This window comes from Myotis nattereri (genome assembly GCF_964212035.1).
Source record: "Myotis nattereri genome assembly, chromosome: 15".
NCBI classification, from domain to species: Eukaryota; Metazoa; Chordata; class Mammalia; order Chiroptera; family Vespertilionidae; genus Myotis; species Myotis nattereri.
This window is the reverse complement of record NC_138090.1, coordinates 6,482,066-6,498,359: the sequence shown is the minus strand read 5'-3', so window position 1 is coordinate 6,498,359 and position 16,294 is coordinate 6,482,066. Positions and strand designations below refer to the sequence as shown.

The following is a 16,294-nucleotide window of genomic DNA, read 5'->3' as shown; positions in this document are numbered from 1 at the left end:
GCTTTAATTATGTTCAATTTGTAACAATGAAAATACATCCTGCATATCAGATATTTACATGACGATTCATAATAGTAGCAATATTACAGTTATGAAGTAGCAACGAAAATAATTTTATGGTTGGGGGTCACCACAACATGAGGAACTGTATTAAAGGGTCGCAGCATTAGGAAGGTTGAGAACCACTGATCTATATCCTTTATAATAAACTGTACACGTAAGTAAATGTTTCTCTGAGTTCTGTATCCTGCTCTAGCAAGTTAGTTGCACCTCTGACCTTCAGCCAGTCTGTCAGAGAAGCACAGGTAACAATGTGCTTCTTGCGATTGGCTTCTGAAGGACAGCAAGCGGGGGCAGGGGTGGGGGGTACAGTCTTGTGAAACTGAACCCTTAACCCTTGGGATCGCAGGGGTGGGGGGTACAGTCTTGTGAAACTGAACCCTTAACCCTTGGGATCGGATGCTATCTCCAGTTAGTTAAGTGTCAGAATTGAGTTAAATTGTAGAATAACCAGCTAGTGTCCAGAGAATCTGAGTGTAGCTTGATGTGTGGCAAACCTACACATCTGGTGTCAGAAGTGAAGCAGTGTTGCAGTCGGTGGTGTGAGCGTAGGAAGACTATTTTTCCCTCCCAAGTACAGCAGACACTTAACTATTCACAATGCTGAGCACTTCTAGACCATCTTAAATCAGTATTCTCAGAGTGGCCCCTCTAGGATTTTGCAGCTGATCCGACTCTTAACCTGGGTCTGCAGGACACGGCAGGAGACAGGCTCACCTGGCCCTGCAGCCATCTCCACTGCTCAGGCCCTGACTTAAGAGTATTCATGCTTATTGTATTACAATGTGTATACATCTGTTTTCTGGCATTATTAGCTCATTGGTCTATTGTCTTTTAAAGCACCAGCCACAAGTAGACTATGTCTTCATTTGTCCAAAGCTTTGTGGATTCTCAAGCCAGGGAACTACTGAGTGCTTTTAAAGACTGCTAGGTCATCCCAGAAACGGCTGTTACTCACTTATCCTGGCTTAAGCCTATATGCCCCAAAATTAGCACCTTAGGATCTCAGAGCTGGCAGAAAACAAAGGAAAATACGAAAGAGCACCAGAGCTACCCATCCTAGACCTGTCTACCAAACTCTCTTTCCCAGTCTCTGAGACTGGTATCCGAGGACAAGGGCCGGCAAACGTTTTCTGTAAAGGGCCAACAGTGACTATGTTAGGCTTTGTGGGCCAGTCTCTTGCTGCTACTCAGTTCTGCTTGACAGTGGATGATATGTAAACAAATAAGGGTGGCTGTGCTCCAATAAAACTTTAATCATGGCCCCTCCAATTTGAATTTCATATAATATTCATGGCTCACGAAATAAGCTTTGAATTTTTTCCAATGATTTTTAAAGATGTAAAAATTCTTCTTAGCTTATTTGGCCCCCAGCTCGTAGTTTGGCAACCCCCAGTTTGCTGAGGGCACCTGAGCTAGACCTGGCAGGTAAATCCTGGTTCGGTGCTTATAACTATGTGCCCCGGCCAATCCACCACCACGGCCTCTGCAGTGGAAACACAGAAAGATGGAGTAAGTGATGCAGTAGACCTGTTGTCATTCCCATTCTCTCTGGAACCCGTTTATCTGAAGAGTATATTTGGGAGAAGAAATCTGTTTTATAAAAGATGAAATCTGTCCGGGATAATGTGTTCTTTGGACCTACCACACAGAATGCTAGAGGGAACTCACTGCCCTTTTCAAGTACAACACAACCTATTAAACCATGCGAACTTTTCCGTATCACCCACAATCCAAACAGCCCAGTTATCCAATAAATAAAAGGACCGAGGAAGAGATGAAAGGACAAAGACAAGGCCATCTGTCTTCCCTTCAGTGTTAAAGGAATCTCTCCTGATTCATCCATTTGCTTGAAATGATGACACTGACTACTTCCCCTGCGGAATTTTAATATGTTCAAACAATACTTGTTACCTCTCACTATGGAAGTCTAATTTTACCACAGACCCAAATATTCTCCCTTCAACTACAAAGATCCTGCAATCTAGCAAATGCAGTTAGCACTGCTATATTCTGGACTAGAGGCCCAGTGCACGGATTCATGCGCTGGTGGGGGCCCTCAGCCTGGCCTGCGGGAATTGGGCCAAAACCTGCTTTCCAACATCCCCCCGAGGAGTTACGGATTGCATGAGGGCGGTTCTCAGGTGACACACCCCGAAATCGGGCTCCCTCCTTTCTGGTTCCCAGTGCATCACTGTAGCTCGGCAGCTCCTGCACTGAGCGTCTGCCCCCTGGTGGTCATTGCATGTCATAGCTATCAGTCGGACGGTCGCTTAGGCTTTTATATACCAGTATATAGATGCCATCTGAGGGGGGAATTTTGTATACATCAGAGGAAATAATTCATGCTATTTATTTATTCCTTTTTTCTTCAAAATGTACAACTAACAATGCTATTCCCTTTTTCAACTATTTTTAAAAGTTTTAATATAACAACAAAATTAATTTTTTTTTAAATCTTAAAACAGAATGGGTAAACAGAAGACTGAATTTTGAACCCACAAACCTGGTTCAAATTTACAGTGTTCACTTACTAGCGAAACACTTCTCATCTATAAAAAGATAATAATTCCTAACTACTTCAAGAGGTTGGTGATACACAGAAAGTATTCTATAAACTCTACTGATTTATGTCGTTGTAAAAATGCTAGCTTTTTTCCAAAGCTGCCAATTTGGCAACATTTTGTCATCCTATATAATAAAAGGGTAATACGCAAATTGACCCTAACAGCAGAACGACTGGAAATGACCAGTCACTATGATACACACTGACCACCAGGGGGCAGACACTCAATGCAGGAGCTGCCCCCTGGTGGTCAGTGTGCTCCCACAGGGGGAGCTCTGCTCAGCCACAAGCCAGGCTGATGGCTGCCAGCACAGCGGTGGTGGTGGGAGCCTCTCCCGCCTCCTCAGCAGCACTAAGGATGTCTGACTGCAGCTTAGGCCTGCTCCCTGCTGGCAAGTGGACATCCCCCGAGGGCTCCTGGGCTGCCAGAGGGATGTCTGATTGCCAGCTTAGGCCCAATCCCCCTGGGGAGCAGGCCTAAGCCAGCAGGTGGACATCCGCTGAGGGGTCCCAGACTGCGAGAGGGCACAGGCTGGGCTGAGGGGACCCCCCCCCCTCCCAGTGAACAAATTTTTGTGCACCGGGCCTCCAGTTTCATTATAAACATCTCTGTTTCAAAAGTAAATATGTGATACTAAAGTATAACTTATTTAATCATAACTCATATCATTCAATAAGAACTTCTGAAAGGCAGTTAAAATTTTTTAATATATGTTATGCTCCCTATTAAAAAATATGGTTATTATTATAAGTCCAAATTTCCACAATGAAGGTGTGATTCAAAAGGAATTTAGCATTTAATTTAAAGTTAAAATCTTGCCCTCAAACCTTCTTATTAATTAAACTATAAGAAGAGCAGTGTTCAGTATTCAACACCAAAGATTAATGAGTAAAGTCTCACTTGAGATTTCAAAGACTGGTTCTGCGTTCCTCTCTGCTTCTGAATATATAAACTATGGGGTTAGATGACAATATCATTCCACTTTTTACTGTATCTGTCTGCTGTCAATTATACCAACAACCAAAAAAAAAAAAAATTACATCATAACAGATACTATTGTGCCAGAGGCTTCTAGGAAGAGAATGAGGATTCTTTTATAATAGTTGGATAATTCTTCATAGTCTTGTAAGACTAAAAGAAAGCCAGCCCTAACCATTATTCAGAAGGCAGACTTCTGGAGCAAACAAAGGAACCGAAAGAAACGACCCTAGACAGACGGGAAACTGAAAACAGGGTGATTCGGTACAAGCACTGGCCTGGATGACCCCGTGTCTGCAGTCAGGGCTGTGCAGCATCAGCTTTCCTGATACATGAAATACCACTTGCACTATTTCACCTTCAATGAGCAAAGAGACGCAGCCTGGCATCGCATAGAAACAGCCAGGATCCACCGAGCTTACTGCTTTCTGATAAACTCTCAGCTCCCAGGAGCAGCCAGGCTTGGGAGCGAAGCACAAGGGACGCCAGCCTGGCTTTGCCGCACATCAGCCTTTTACTTGGGGACTGGCCCTTCCCCCTCTCCGGACCCCGGTTCCACCACCGGCGAAGATGAGGTTGGCGCAGATGGTTCCTAAGGGCCTGCCCTCCATGAAGAATTCGCCAATGCGGGCTACGGCAACTCAGTCTTTAAACCCAACGTGTCTTCAGAAGGAGCAGCCCCGCTCCAGGGGATGGAGACCGTCTGTGCACCCAACCTCAAGAGTGACAGCAACCCCCCCCGCCCCCCCCCGCCCCCCCCCCCGGGCCGCCGCATCGGCCTCCAAAAGGTCTCTGCATCTGGCTTTTCTCGCTAAACCTATGAGTCTCAACTGGGGGCAGGTCTGTCCTTCAGGGATCACTGGCAACATCTAGAGACACAACTGCGGGAGAAGGGCCTTGTGCTCCTGACGTCTAGAGGGTGAGATCAGAGGGACACCCCACAAAGCACAGCTCCGCCTCCACCACGAAGACTTGCCCAGCCCCAAACAACGGCGCTGAGTCTGAGAAGCCCGCGGTCGGCCCCGTAATTTTGAAGAAAGAGAGACCCCCATCAACTTAGGTTTCGCCTTTGCAGAGGGTGGGGTGCTGTGCGCCCAGAGAAAGCTCGGGGAGCCACCTCCCTGGATGGGGAGCAGCATGCCCCTGGGTGCGATGGAGGAGACAGGCCAAGGGTCGGGAGAGGCTCACAGGGTCGTCACCTTCGCCCAAAGCTCCCAAAGCCCCCTTCCTTCCGAGGGCGATGCCTCCCGGCAGGGTGCACCCCGAGGGGCGAGCGAGCTGCGGCTGGTGGCGCTGGGTGGGGGCGTGGCTACGGGGGGGGGGGGGCAAGGAGCCCGGAAGGGTGGGGGGACGGGGGGACAGGGGGACACGGCTCCGCACACAGACAGGAGACAGAAGGTCCTCCCGGGACGCAGCCGGACGCTCGCCAGGCGCTGTCTCGTCCGCATCGGTCAGACATGCCCGGCTCCATGAGGCGAGTGGGAAGTGTGGGCAGCATGGCTCCGGGCGTGGGGACCCAGCTCCGCCCCGCCCCGCCTCGGGGTCCCCGGTTCAAGGCCAGAATAATAATAATAATAATAATAATACACCCAGGCCCGCAGGACGCGCGCGGGAGACAGGCTCACCTGGCTCGGCAGCCGCCTCCGCTGCTCAGGTCCCGGCCACGGAACGCGGCCGCCGCTTCTCGCGCCGCTCGCCCGCGCTTCCTGATTGGCCCAGGCCGGCGCTCCCAGAAGGCCCCGCGCGCTGCGCCGCCAAATGAACTTTATAGAGACCCGCGGAAGCGGAAAGGACAGGGCGGGGCCGGGGGCGGGCCTTCCGCTGAGCTGTCACTCCCTGCTTGCCAGCGGCCTCCGCCCTCGCCTCTCCCACGTGGTTACTGAAGGTTCAGTCCAGAGAAAGCGATTCCACAATTGCCAATGCGTTTTTCTTTTCTTTTTTTCTTTTCTTTTTTAAATATATTTTTATTGATTTCAGAGAGGAAGGGAGAGAGGAGAGAGAGATAGAAACATCAATGATGAAAGAGAATCTTTGATCAGCTGCCTTCTGCACGCCCCATACTGGGGATCGAGCTGGCAACCCAGGGCATGTGCCCTTGACCGAATGGAACCTGGGACCCTTCAGCCCACAGGCTGACGCTCTAGCTAGCCACTGAGCTAAACCAGCCAGGGCTAATGCGAATTTCTTACCCTTTACTGAGCGCCATCCTAGTGACAGGCACTAATCTAGACGCTGTGGGCGCAGTGGCGATTGCGACAGAAAAGATCCCTGCCCTTAGAGAGATGGCAGGCTAGTGGGGGAAACAAAATGTGATCAATAGCTGCTAGTGTGTAAGGAGGGCTATGTGGTCAGGGAAGGCGTCTGGGGAGGTGACGTCTGAGCTGAAACATGGCTGATACCAGACAATCAGCCGTGTAAAATCGTGGCTGCAGAACATTCCAAGCAGAGGGTTTCTCATGGACCAACACCAACTCCTCACTTTTTGTCATTTTTCGCATCCCTGATTCTACTGAGCTCCCACCACCACTGATCACCCCTCCCTATTCTCTCATTCTCTTTTTGAAATGTTCAGTCGGCTTTGTAGAAATTGAAGTTGAGTTTAGTTCCTCCTGGACCTTTTCCCCTATTGCAATAGCCTATTTTGCTGATTAAAATAAGCCCTTACTGCTTTAACTAGTGTCAGACTTTGTTTTTCTTAACACTTCAGCATATGGTGGGTTCTCTATAAATGATTGGTGTTGATTGACAATATGCATGAGCATGGCTTTTGTCCTAAAGCTATTAAATATTTATTTAGATCCTGCTGTAGTCAGATAATATCCACAAATATAATAGCATCTTACATCTGAATAGGGTTTTATGCTTTTATGTTGCTTTTTTCCTTTATGTAAAGAAGAATTTTGCCCTAACTGGTTTGGCTCAGTGGATAGAGCATCAGCCTGCGGACTGAAAGGTCCCAGGTTCGATTCCGGTCAAGGGCATGTACCTTGGTTGCGGGCACATCCCCAGTAGGAGTTGTGCAAGAGGCACCTGATCGATGTTTCTCTCTCATCGATGTTTCTAACTCTCTATCCCCTCTCCCTTCTTCTCTGTAAAAAAAAAAAATCAATAAAATATATAAAAATAAAATAAATAAATAAAAATGAAAAAAAAGAAAAATTTTAATGAGAGACAAATACTCATAAAACATTGCCAAAGGAAAACTCAGGGCATTTACTTTTTAAAGCAGAATCTTCCCATATCATAAATCCAGCATTTCCACTCCTAGATACATGCCCAAAAGAAACTCTTACACATGTGCACCAGGAGATGTGAGCAAGAATCTTCTTTCAAAAATTAAGATTGTTTTTTACATTTAAAAAAATATTTTAGCAGCACAGTTCACAACAGCAGAACAATAAACAAGCCAAATGTCCATTAACAAAAGAAAGAATAGCCCTAGCTGGTTTGGCTCAGTGGACAGAGCGTGGGCCTGCAGAACAAAGGATCCGGGTTCAATTCCGGTCAAGGGCATGTACCTCAGTTGCAGGCTCCTCCCCAGCCTGGGCCCTGGTCGGGGCGCGTGCAGGAGACAACCAATCGATTTGTTTCTCTCACATCGATATTTCTCTCTGTCTTTCCCTCTCTCTTCCACTCTCTCTAAAAATCAATGGAAAAATATCCTCCAGTGGGGTTTAAAAAAAAGAATAGATAAATTGTGGGTATTACCTCAATGAAATATTACACATATTAAATAATAAGTGAACCAATAGCCATAAAAACAACATGGATGAATCTTGGAAACAATGTTAAATGGAAAAAGCAAGTACCAGAAGACTATATGGTATAGTATGAACTCAAAATTTCTAATTAAGTTAAAAAGCAAGTAAAACCAAACAATATATTCTTTCTGCATGGAATGATAAATAGGGTATTTAAGATTGTAATTATCTCTAGGGATAGAAAGGGATCGGAGGACCACCTGGGAAGAATTAAAGTATTGAATATGTTCTAGTTCTTGAGTTGGGTAGCTGGTTCATAGGTAGTTGATTACATTATTATTCATTATTACATATAAATCCTTTTATATGTGTAATATAATATTTTTATTTTTCTGATTTGAGAGAGATTTGTTGTTCTAATCAGTTATGTATTTACTGGCTGATTATTGTGTGTGTGCTGACCAGAGATCAAACCGACAACCTTGGCATATCTAGACCATGCTCTAGCCAACTGAGCTACCTGGCCAGGGCTATAAAATAACATTTTTAGGTAATAAAGAAAAAATGGCCAAGAAGAGGAAAAAGCAGAACAATATAACTACAATTTCAACAATTTTAAAAATATACATTAGAGCCCTGATCTCGTGGCTCAGTTGGTTGGGCGTCAGCCCGCCTACTGAAGGGTCTCGGGTTCGATCCCTGGCCCCAATTGAGGCACATGCAGGTGGGAAGGGTAGGACCAATTGATATTCTCATATCAATGTTTCTCTCTCTCTCTCTCTTCCCTCCTTCCCTCTCTTCCACTCTCTCTGAAAAAGCAATGGAAAAAATATCCTCAGGTGACAAGTAAAAAAAAAAAAAAAGGACTTATAAAAAGTGATTCACATCTAATATTACACTTGAACCTCACGTTAGCCAGGCGTAGGCAGGACAGGGCTGATTATCATTGTGTATCCTGTGGGGAAACTAAAGGTAAGGAGGGTTCAATAACTTACCCAAGGTGACACAGGAAAGTGGTGGCAGCCCAGGGCCTGCAAGCACATTTTCTGAAACCAAGACGAGTGTTCTCTAGCCCCAGAAAGCCCCCAGAGATGAACTTAAAAGTCTTCGTGAACCGTAGTAACTGTCCAGGGAAACGGACTAGACCCTTAACTTTCTGAAATGGGCCTGGAATGAAACCCATGTTCTCATTATTCGGCCGCAGTTAACTATCGGACGTCATTGTGAAGATGGTAGGATTTCTTAAACATCTGGTTGTTCTATTTGTTATTAAACATACGGACTAGTGAGTGGGGAGAAAAACACCCACCCTACACATCTCTCCATTGCTGATGTTTGAAAACATCTACCCACTTTGTTTATGTCAAATTGCGCCTGCCAGAAGAAAAGTGAATTGGATTGACAAGGCCCCAGGGTTTCTCTCTCTTCCTTTTCAATGTTCCAGATGTTTAAAAAAAAAAACAAATTGGAAGGCTCATCTGCGGATGAGAAGTGTACCGAAGGAACTCGAGGGGGTTGGGTGGGTGTAGAATATGTAGAAAGTTCCGTAGAAACTGCCTTCAAGAGCCCCATGCTCTTGATTGGTTCACGTTAGCCTCCGTTCTCAATCACAGCCTTTCAGTGGAGCCATCTGTTTTGAGGCCCATCTGCCAGGGGCTCTGTTGTGGTTGATTATTAAATGTATTTGCAGCTGGGGAGTCAGGAGGGGTGGGGCGAAATACAAACCCATCCTTAAATGACAAAAGTGTCCCCAAGAGTGAAGGAAGAAATCAGAAACGGACTTTTCGCTATTCCCACCCTTAGAAATCAGAGGACATAACCCTTCTCTGAAAACACAGGGGAAAATGATCAGCAACAAGTGTGGCCAGAACAGTGGACGCGGGTGGCTTCGGGGCTTTCCACCACTCACCCCCCCTTTTGTGGTGACTGTACCCAAGAACACCCCCGTTTACATTGGAGGGTTACCTCTTTCACATTGTGGATACTCCTGTAGGGACAATAATAATCTACCATGAAGTGTTGTTCTAAGGGTTAAATTAGTTAATACATGTTTAAGGTCTTAGAGCAGAATCCTGCACGTTGTAGGCACTCACTGGGTGTTAACTGTTTATTTCTGGAAAGCCTGTTGCCACAACACTCTAGAATTGAGTAGAGGCTTCTCTGACCCTCCAGGACAAAGCTGGCCCTCGCCCCCCCGCCCCCCCTCCCCATCCCCAGGCATCACAGGGCATTGCAATAGTCTGTAACTTTGACCAGACTCCAAGCCCTGAGGGCAGCTGCCTGGGGTGTTCGGCTTTATGTCCACCAGGGGGCGCTCCGTCAGTGTTCGTTGAAAAGATACTGCTTGACCCAAAGGCCAGAATGGAGGCTCCAGCCCCCAAATTATCAACTATGCTGGAAGGCAGAGCCTGAAGTTCTCAAATAGAATTGGCACCCCCAGCTTTGGGTCCAAACTGGGTTAACGGTGGCATGGCATAGCGGAGCTGGGCCAGCTCTTATATATGGCCCTGTCTTGGTGCTGTGTGGTTCTGTAATATTACTGGGCACGGGAAGCATTTCCTGAAACTATAGTGTGTGCAGACCTTACCTTGCCTGGGTTTATCTTACCAGCCAGCAACATTTAGGGAGGACCCATTGCAATCTAGTTTTGCAAAGAGGGGTCTTTGCTCCCAGTGCTTCTGTGGGTGCACTGCCAACTCCGGCGTCTTCTTCACTGAGCACCTACTATCTGGGCCCTGGGTACTATTCTGGGCACTGGGGTTGGCCCCGAGGGACATGCCCAGTAAGTAGCAGAGACAGGGCTTGCCCCCAGGCCTGTGGATGCCACATCTGATACTGACCCAGAACCATCAATGATTCAATTCTCGTTTTTATTAAAGCCATCGCAGCAACCCCAGTTCATTTCTTGGCACTTATTCTCCGATGTGGTCGTTCTGAAACGCAGGGCAATTACTCTATCGCGGCCCTTCACTGCTCTCCTCTCTTCCTTGACTGAATGAATCGTACGGTAACAAGCGGAGGAAATGTATAGGTCAGATCTCATCTGCGCCTATGAAACCAAGATGTGAGATTATGATATTACTTCCTGGGCTAAGTAAAAGTGATTGAACATTTTTTTTACCATAATTACAAAACATCCTTTATAGTAACTACATAACGGCTAGTAAATGGTCTCCTTCAAATACTGTCCTATTTCCAACAAGAGATCTTTAATTTGCACGTTTGCCTTGTGTTACTTATTTCTTAGGTATATACCCTGCCATTGACTGACTGCAGTAAGCAAGAATTTGTTCATTAAAAAGCCCTCATGTAATGCACATTCTGTTAGGGGAGACAGGGGGTTAGATAACAGCTCAGGAAGGAAATAAACCTGGAAAGGGGGCTGGGGTGAGTTTCCAAAGTGGAGGGGACGGAGTGAAGACTTGGAGATGAGGAGGGGAGCCACTGGTGGCATCCAAGGCACCGGAAACAGAAGGTGCAAAGGGCCTGAGGCAGAACATTCCTCATGGCCCTGAAGGACAGGATCAGGCAAGCGTGGCCGGTGAGGGGGAGTGATATTGGGCCTTATGAACCAATGTAAGGACTCTGGCTTTTACTCCAAGAGATATGATGAGCCACTGGAGGGTTTGAGTCAGAGGAGTGACATGTTCTGTCAGGGTACATCTGGGTGCTGTGTAGGGAATAGTCCAAAGTCCTGCTGCACTCATTTCAATTCTCTCAAAGCTTCTTGAACCATCATCATTATTGCTATTAAGTATTATATATATTAATAGCAGGTACAGAACTTGGCTTCTGTCCAAAACTAAGCTCTGAATAACTATCCTATCTGGAATCAGATGGACAGGAGGTAGCACAAGCCCGGAAACTGAGTCTTGGGGATATTCACCATCCTCAAGGTCAGCCAGAACACCGAATCACCATAGCAACAGCTCTGACACCCCATGACACTGAGATTCCCAGTCCTCCTTGCTGTGAACAGTCTCAGGGGTGGGGGTTGGGGGGGGCAGCCTTAGGCCCTATGGCATCACTTTGTCTATTTCGAATGCCAGATAAATTTGGAAAACACTGTTTTAATACAATATACCATCATTTTATGGCACCCTAAATGTGTGTAATTATCCCCAAGTCTATGCAAATTTTTCAAACATATGTTCTCAAAATAAATTCAAATGCATTTGACGATAAATCATAAACACAGCCCAAACAGGACCTGTAGTCATAGAAAAGACAGAAAAGGTGGGAGCGAAGTTGGTGCACTAAAAATTCAAACTAAGGCCCTAGGAAAACTGGCAGAACGTTGTGCATGCCAGCTCATGCTAACTCCAAACTACTTTCCCAGGGCCTCTCTGTGTACCTCTCACGCTGTCCAAGCTGTGAGCTTAGAGCTGCTTTCTAGCATCTGAGGAAAGCAAGTCTGGCTGTCTTAACCTTTTGATGTGCAGGTTGATTGACAAGTGAAACTGAATGGGAAGGGGGGCGGCGTTTCCCGTACCGTGCAATAAATGAAATGACCAGCAGGTGGCAGAAAACACCCAGTAAGGAAAGTCAATGTTTTTAAGGTTCCAGAGAATCTTGTTAAAAACCTGGGTGTGGCTCAGTGGTTAAGCCTGGACCCAGGAACCAGGCAATCAGCTTGATTCCTTGTCAGGGCACATGCCCGGGTTGCGGGTTCGATCCCCAGTAGGGGGCTTGCAAAAGGCAGCGGATCAATGTTTCTATTCCTCTCCTTTCTCCTCTCTCTAAAAAAAAGAGAGCTGCATCAATAAAAAACATATATCTTAAAAATGTTGATGCCCTGACCAGTTTGGCTCAGTGGATAGAGCATTGGCCTGCGGACTCAAGGGTCCCAGGTTCGATTCCAGTCAAGGGCATGTACCTTGGTTGCAGGCACATCCCCAGTGGGGGGATGTGCAGGAGGCAGCTGATCAGTGTTTCTCTCTCATTGATGTTTCTAACTCTCTATCTCCCTCCCTTCCTCTCTGTAAAAAAATCAATAAAATATATATATATTTTTAAAGTGACATTGAGTAACTTTTTGCAATTTTCAAATATTAGAAGAGTATTTCCTCAATTTTTTGGTGCTATTTATAATGTAATGGATACACAATTCAGGTTTAATCTGCATTATCAACATTTAGTGCCTCACTTTCTTAAGTCTAGACAACCTACAAGCAATGAATCAAGCCCTGCTCTTCAGGGTCTGCCCATTTAGAGAGTGTAAGTACTGCCCAATCTCAAGCGACCGGTGTGATGTCACTGACGCAGAGTTGGGAAGAGATACCCTATTACATAGCGTTTCCATCAGTCAGATAGGGTAGATGTAAACCATCTCAAAAACATGGATCAGGGATCAGTAAATAATAGCCTATGGCAGCCGTGGGCAAACTACGGCCCGCGGGCCAGATCCGGCCCGTTTGAAATGAATAAAACTATTGAAAAATAAGACCGTACCCTTTTATGTAATGATGTTTACTTTGAATTTATATTAGTTCACACAAACACTCCATCCATGCTTTTGTTCCGGCCCTCCGGTCCAGTTTAAGAACCCATTGTGGCCCTCGAGTCAAAAAGTTTGCCCACCCCTGGCCTATGGGCTACATTAGGCCCAAGGCTTGTCTGTGAATGGCCTCAGAGTGAGTCTACATTTTGAAAGGGTTGTATAAATAAATAAATAGCCCTGGCCAGTGTGGCTCAGTGGCTGAACACCATCCCATACTCCAAGAGGTCACCGGTTCGATCCCAGGTCAGGGCAAATGCCTAGGTTGCAGGCTCCCTCACCAGCAGGAGGTGTACAGGAGGCAGCTGATGGATGTGTGTCTCTCCTTCTCTCTCTCTCTCTCTCTCTCTCTCTTTAAAAAAAATAAATAAGTAAGTAAAATAAATAAATAAACGACTATGCAACAGAGACCACATGTGGCTTTCGTCTCACTAATGAAAGCAAAACTATGAATCTGCGTTCATCATATTGGAACTTATTCGGCCCCTGCAAGCCATAGATAGACCGGTTACAGATACAACAGTTTAGCAACAATCGATGAATGCATTCTGTGAGAAATTAATAGACTATAGGGACAGTGTCAAGTACAACGAAGAGGAGTGCATATTTTGTTGTTGTTTCTAAATTGTGTTATTTTTTCTATGTGTCCCCTATATTATAATTTGTAGTAAGTGTATGTACTCATGTGCATGAATCCACAATTCATTTGTATTGATCAGTGCTTGTCACAGGCCCAGCACAGTGGAGGTGCCCAGGAATGAATCAATGAACAGCCCCAACCCCACGGTTCCCTTGCCCCTGAACCCTCTGTGGCTCCCCCTTGCCTGGGAAATGATCACACAAGCTGTCTTTTCCATCTCCAAGCCTTTCCTCATGCTCTTCCCTCCTGTAGGATGGGGTGGGCGCGAGAAAGGAGAGTCCCTGGAGCCCTGGGCCTTGTGCACATGCGCTCTTGAAGCAGTTTCCTTCTGAGAGGGCTGGCCTTTGGGGAGTTGACCTTGATTTTTCATCCATACCAGGCCCCACTCCCTGTGCCCTGTAAGGCTCTGAGGCGCCGCATCTGAGTGGCACAAACTTGGAAAAGTGAGTTTCCCAGGCCTGAGAGTAGCAAGCCCCAAGGGCAGGCGGGAAACACCTCATTACCCAAAGAAAACCTCACCAGGGTTGGTCTCACAGGCCCAGGCAAGAAGCTACAGGATCCAGGACGGGAGGTAAAATCCAGGCGCTGTCCTGGGCTGCCTTCAGAGTCTCAGAGCCTTCGGGTGTCCTTGATGCCCTGGGGAAGCCCTGTGCCCCTCCAACATCTTCTCCAGACTCATTGATCACCCGCAGTGGGACTGAGCTAAGGATCACTGTTGGAGGGTAAAGGGGAGGACCCGGGGGCCGAGCATGGAAAGGGGGCAGGAGCAAGGAAATGCCATAGGGTTGAGGTGCAGGAGCCTCAGGCCTGGACTCAGGGCCCAAAGAATCTGGTGGGAGCATGTGCCTGTGACCAATGTCCTTGGAACTCACTCTAGCCCACACTTGAATTCCAAAGGGGACTATCTGATTGGCTGAGGTTCCCTTTGCTGGCCCACTCACCACCAATGTCTAATCCACCTGGACAACAAGCGACCATGTGGATGGATGGATGGATGGATGGATGAATGGGGTTTTCTCCTGGGCTTCTGGGCAGACTGACCCGCACCCTCTTCCCCAGGCTTCCACACCTCTCTCTGCCTTAGCTGCTTATCCCAGAGTCAGTGTGACTGGAGCTGTTCTCCGGGAGGCAGAAATGGTCCCTCCCACTCTCTGCCCCAGCTCAGCAGCTGCATCTAGAAATGATAAATAAATGCTCCCTGAACTCCACGGGGATTTGAAATAAGTCCTCCTCCAGCAAAGAGATTGGATCTTGTTTGTATGTTACCTTCCCTCTCTCTGTGTGCTCAGCACAGTGATTTACATACAGTAGGGGTCCATTAAATGCTCCTGGCGTCAAATACAGAGCACTTAGGGATCGCCTCCTGATCCTCAGGCACGTGTCTGGCTGAGAGGGAAGTAGCATTTACTAAGTCCCTAGCATGTGCCAGAGACTGTGCTAGACACACTTCACCTCGCAGCAGCCCTGTGGAGGAGGCACGATTATTGTACCCATTTTCAAGATGAGAAATGTGAGGCCCAGACAGGCCACAGAACTTGCCTAAGCAGTGGAGCTCTGCTTGCAGCCAGGGCTGGCTCCAGAGACGGCGCATTTAACTGCCTTCCAATTACTAGTAAACAAAATATTAACTTCTGGAGTTAAACAAGGCATTCTGATGCAGCCATGTGAAAGTAGAAAAATGTTATTGTAAATGAATCTCTCCAACAGTCATCCAAAATGGTCGTGCCCTGCCCACCCTAGGAGAGACGGGGTCTGGGGACAGAGTGACGATATGACTTCACACGTGGCTGGGAACATAAAAAGCCGCCAGTCGGGTGACTGTTTGTCAGGGCAGCGGAAACACCGTGTCCCCTTCTCTGGAGAGGCTTGGCAGCTGCGGTCCCCGAGGGTGGAGTTGCGAAAGAGCCAACTCTGGGCACGTTTGTGACCTTGGCACCCGGACTTCCAAACAGGACCGAGCCATGACCCTCTCCCGCTCGAGCCCCACGGGGTCCGTGCCCGGCTGGGACGCCAGCCCCGCGACACAGGAATAGAAACAGGAGCGGTAAGCATTGCAGCGTGTTTTCTGGGGCTTTGTTTGTTCTAGAGACCTGTAATTGTATGAGCTGTGAGAGGCTTGCAACTTCAGTGCATTGTAATCTCTGTAAATGTGGAATCATGATAAGAATGAACTAATGTATGCGGGTGGTACATTTAAATAAATAATAATAAATAATAAATAAATAACGTATTCTGTCAACATTTATTTGCTCTGCAGCGCGAGCCCCCAAGGAGGCGTGGGGCATCCCCTCCCCTAGGTCCGCTCTCTAGGAAGCTTCTTGTCACACGTCCTGCAGAGCAAGCCTGCCTGCCACAGACAGGAAGCGGGTCCCTCCAGGTGCCCTCAGCCACCAGTGCCCAGGGCCACATGGGAGGGGTGATGGCTTCAGAGACCCCCTGGGGTAGGAACACTTCCTGGCAGAAGCCCCTTTCATTTCACCAAATGACTCCCTGTGACCCTGTCCCTGGGCTGCAACCTCAGGTACTTGTTACATATACAGGTCCCTGCCTGGCCGGTGTGGCTCCGTGGGTGAGCATCAACCCATGAATCAGGAGGTTGCTGTTCGATTCCTGGTCAGGGCACATGCCTGGGTTGTAGGCTAGATCCCCAGTGGGGGACAGGGGAAGGGGAGCGAGTGCAAGAGGCAGCAGATCTATGAGTCTCATTATTGATGTTTCTATCTCTCTATCCCTTCCTCTCTGAAGTCAATGAAACTATATTTTTTAAAAATGCACACACACACACAGACACCCCTGGCCCATCCTACATCTCAGAAACCAGGCTGGGGCTTGGAGGGGGTACAGGGTGGTG

General features: G+C 47.3%; 1 protein-coding gene across 3 annotated transcripts in view; it reads right to left on the bottom strand.

Annotated features, from left to right (window-relative positions):
* NUP93 (nucleoporin 93) overlaps nt 1–5,340 on the bottom strand; it is a 90,901-nt gene extending 85,561 nt beyond the window's left edge. For 2 of the 3 annotated variants that reach the window (XM_081106662.1, XM_081106660.1), the window contains exon 1: nt 5,231–5,306. The gene's annotated coding sequence lies outside the window, so the exon portion shown is untranslated. Of the gene's footprint in view, nt 1–5,230 lie in introns of all 3 variants that reach the window. The other variant, XM_081106661.1, reaches the window with a different exon arrangement.
* Nucleotides 5,341–16,294: the final 10,954 nt, after the last annotated feature.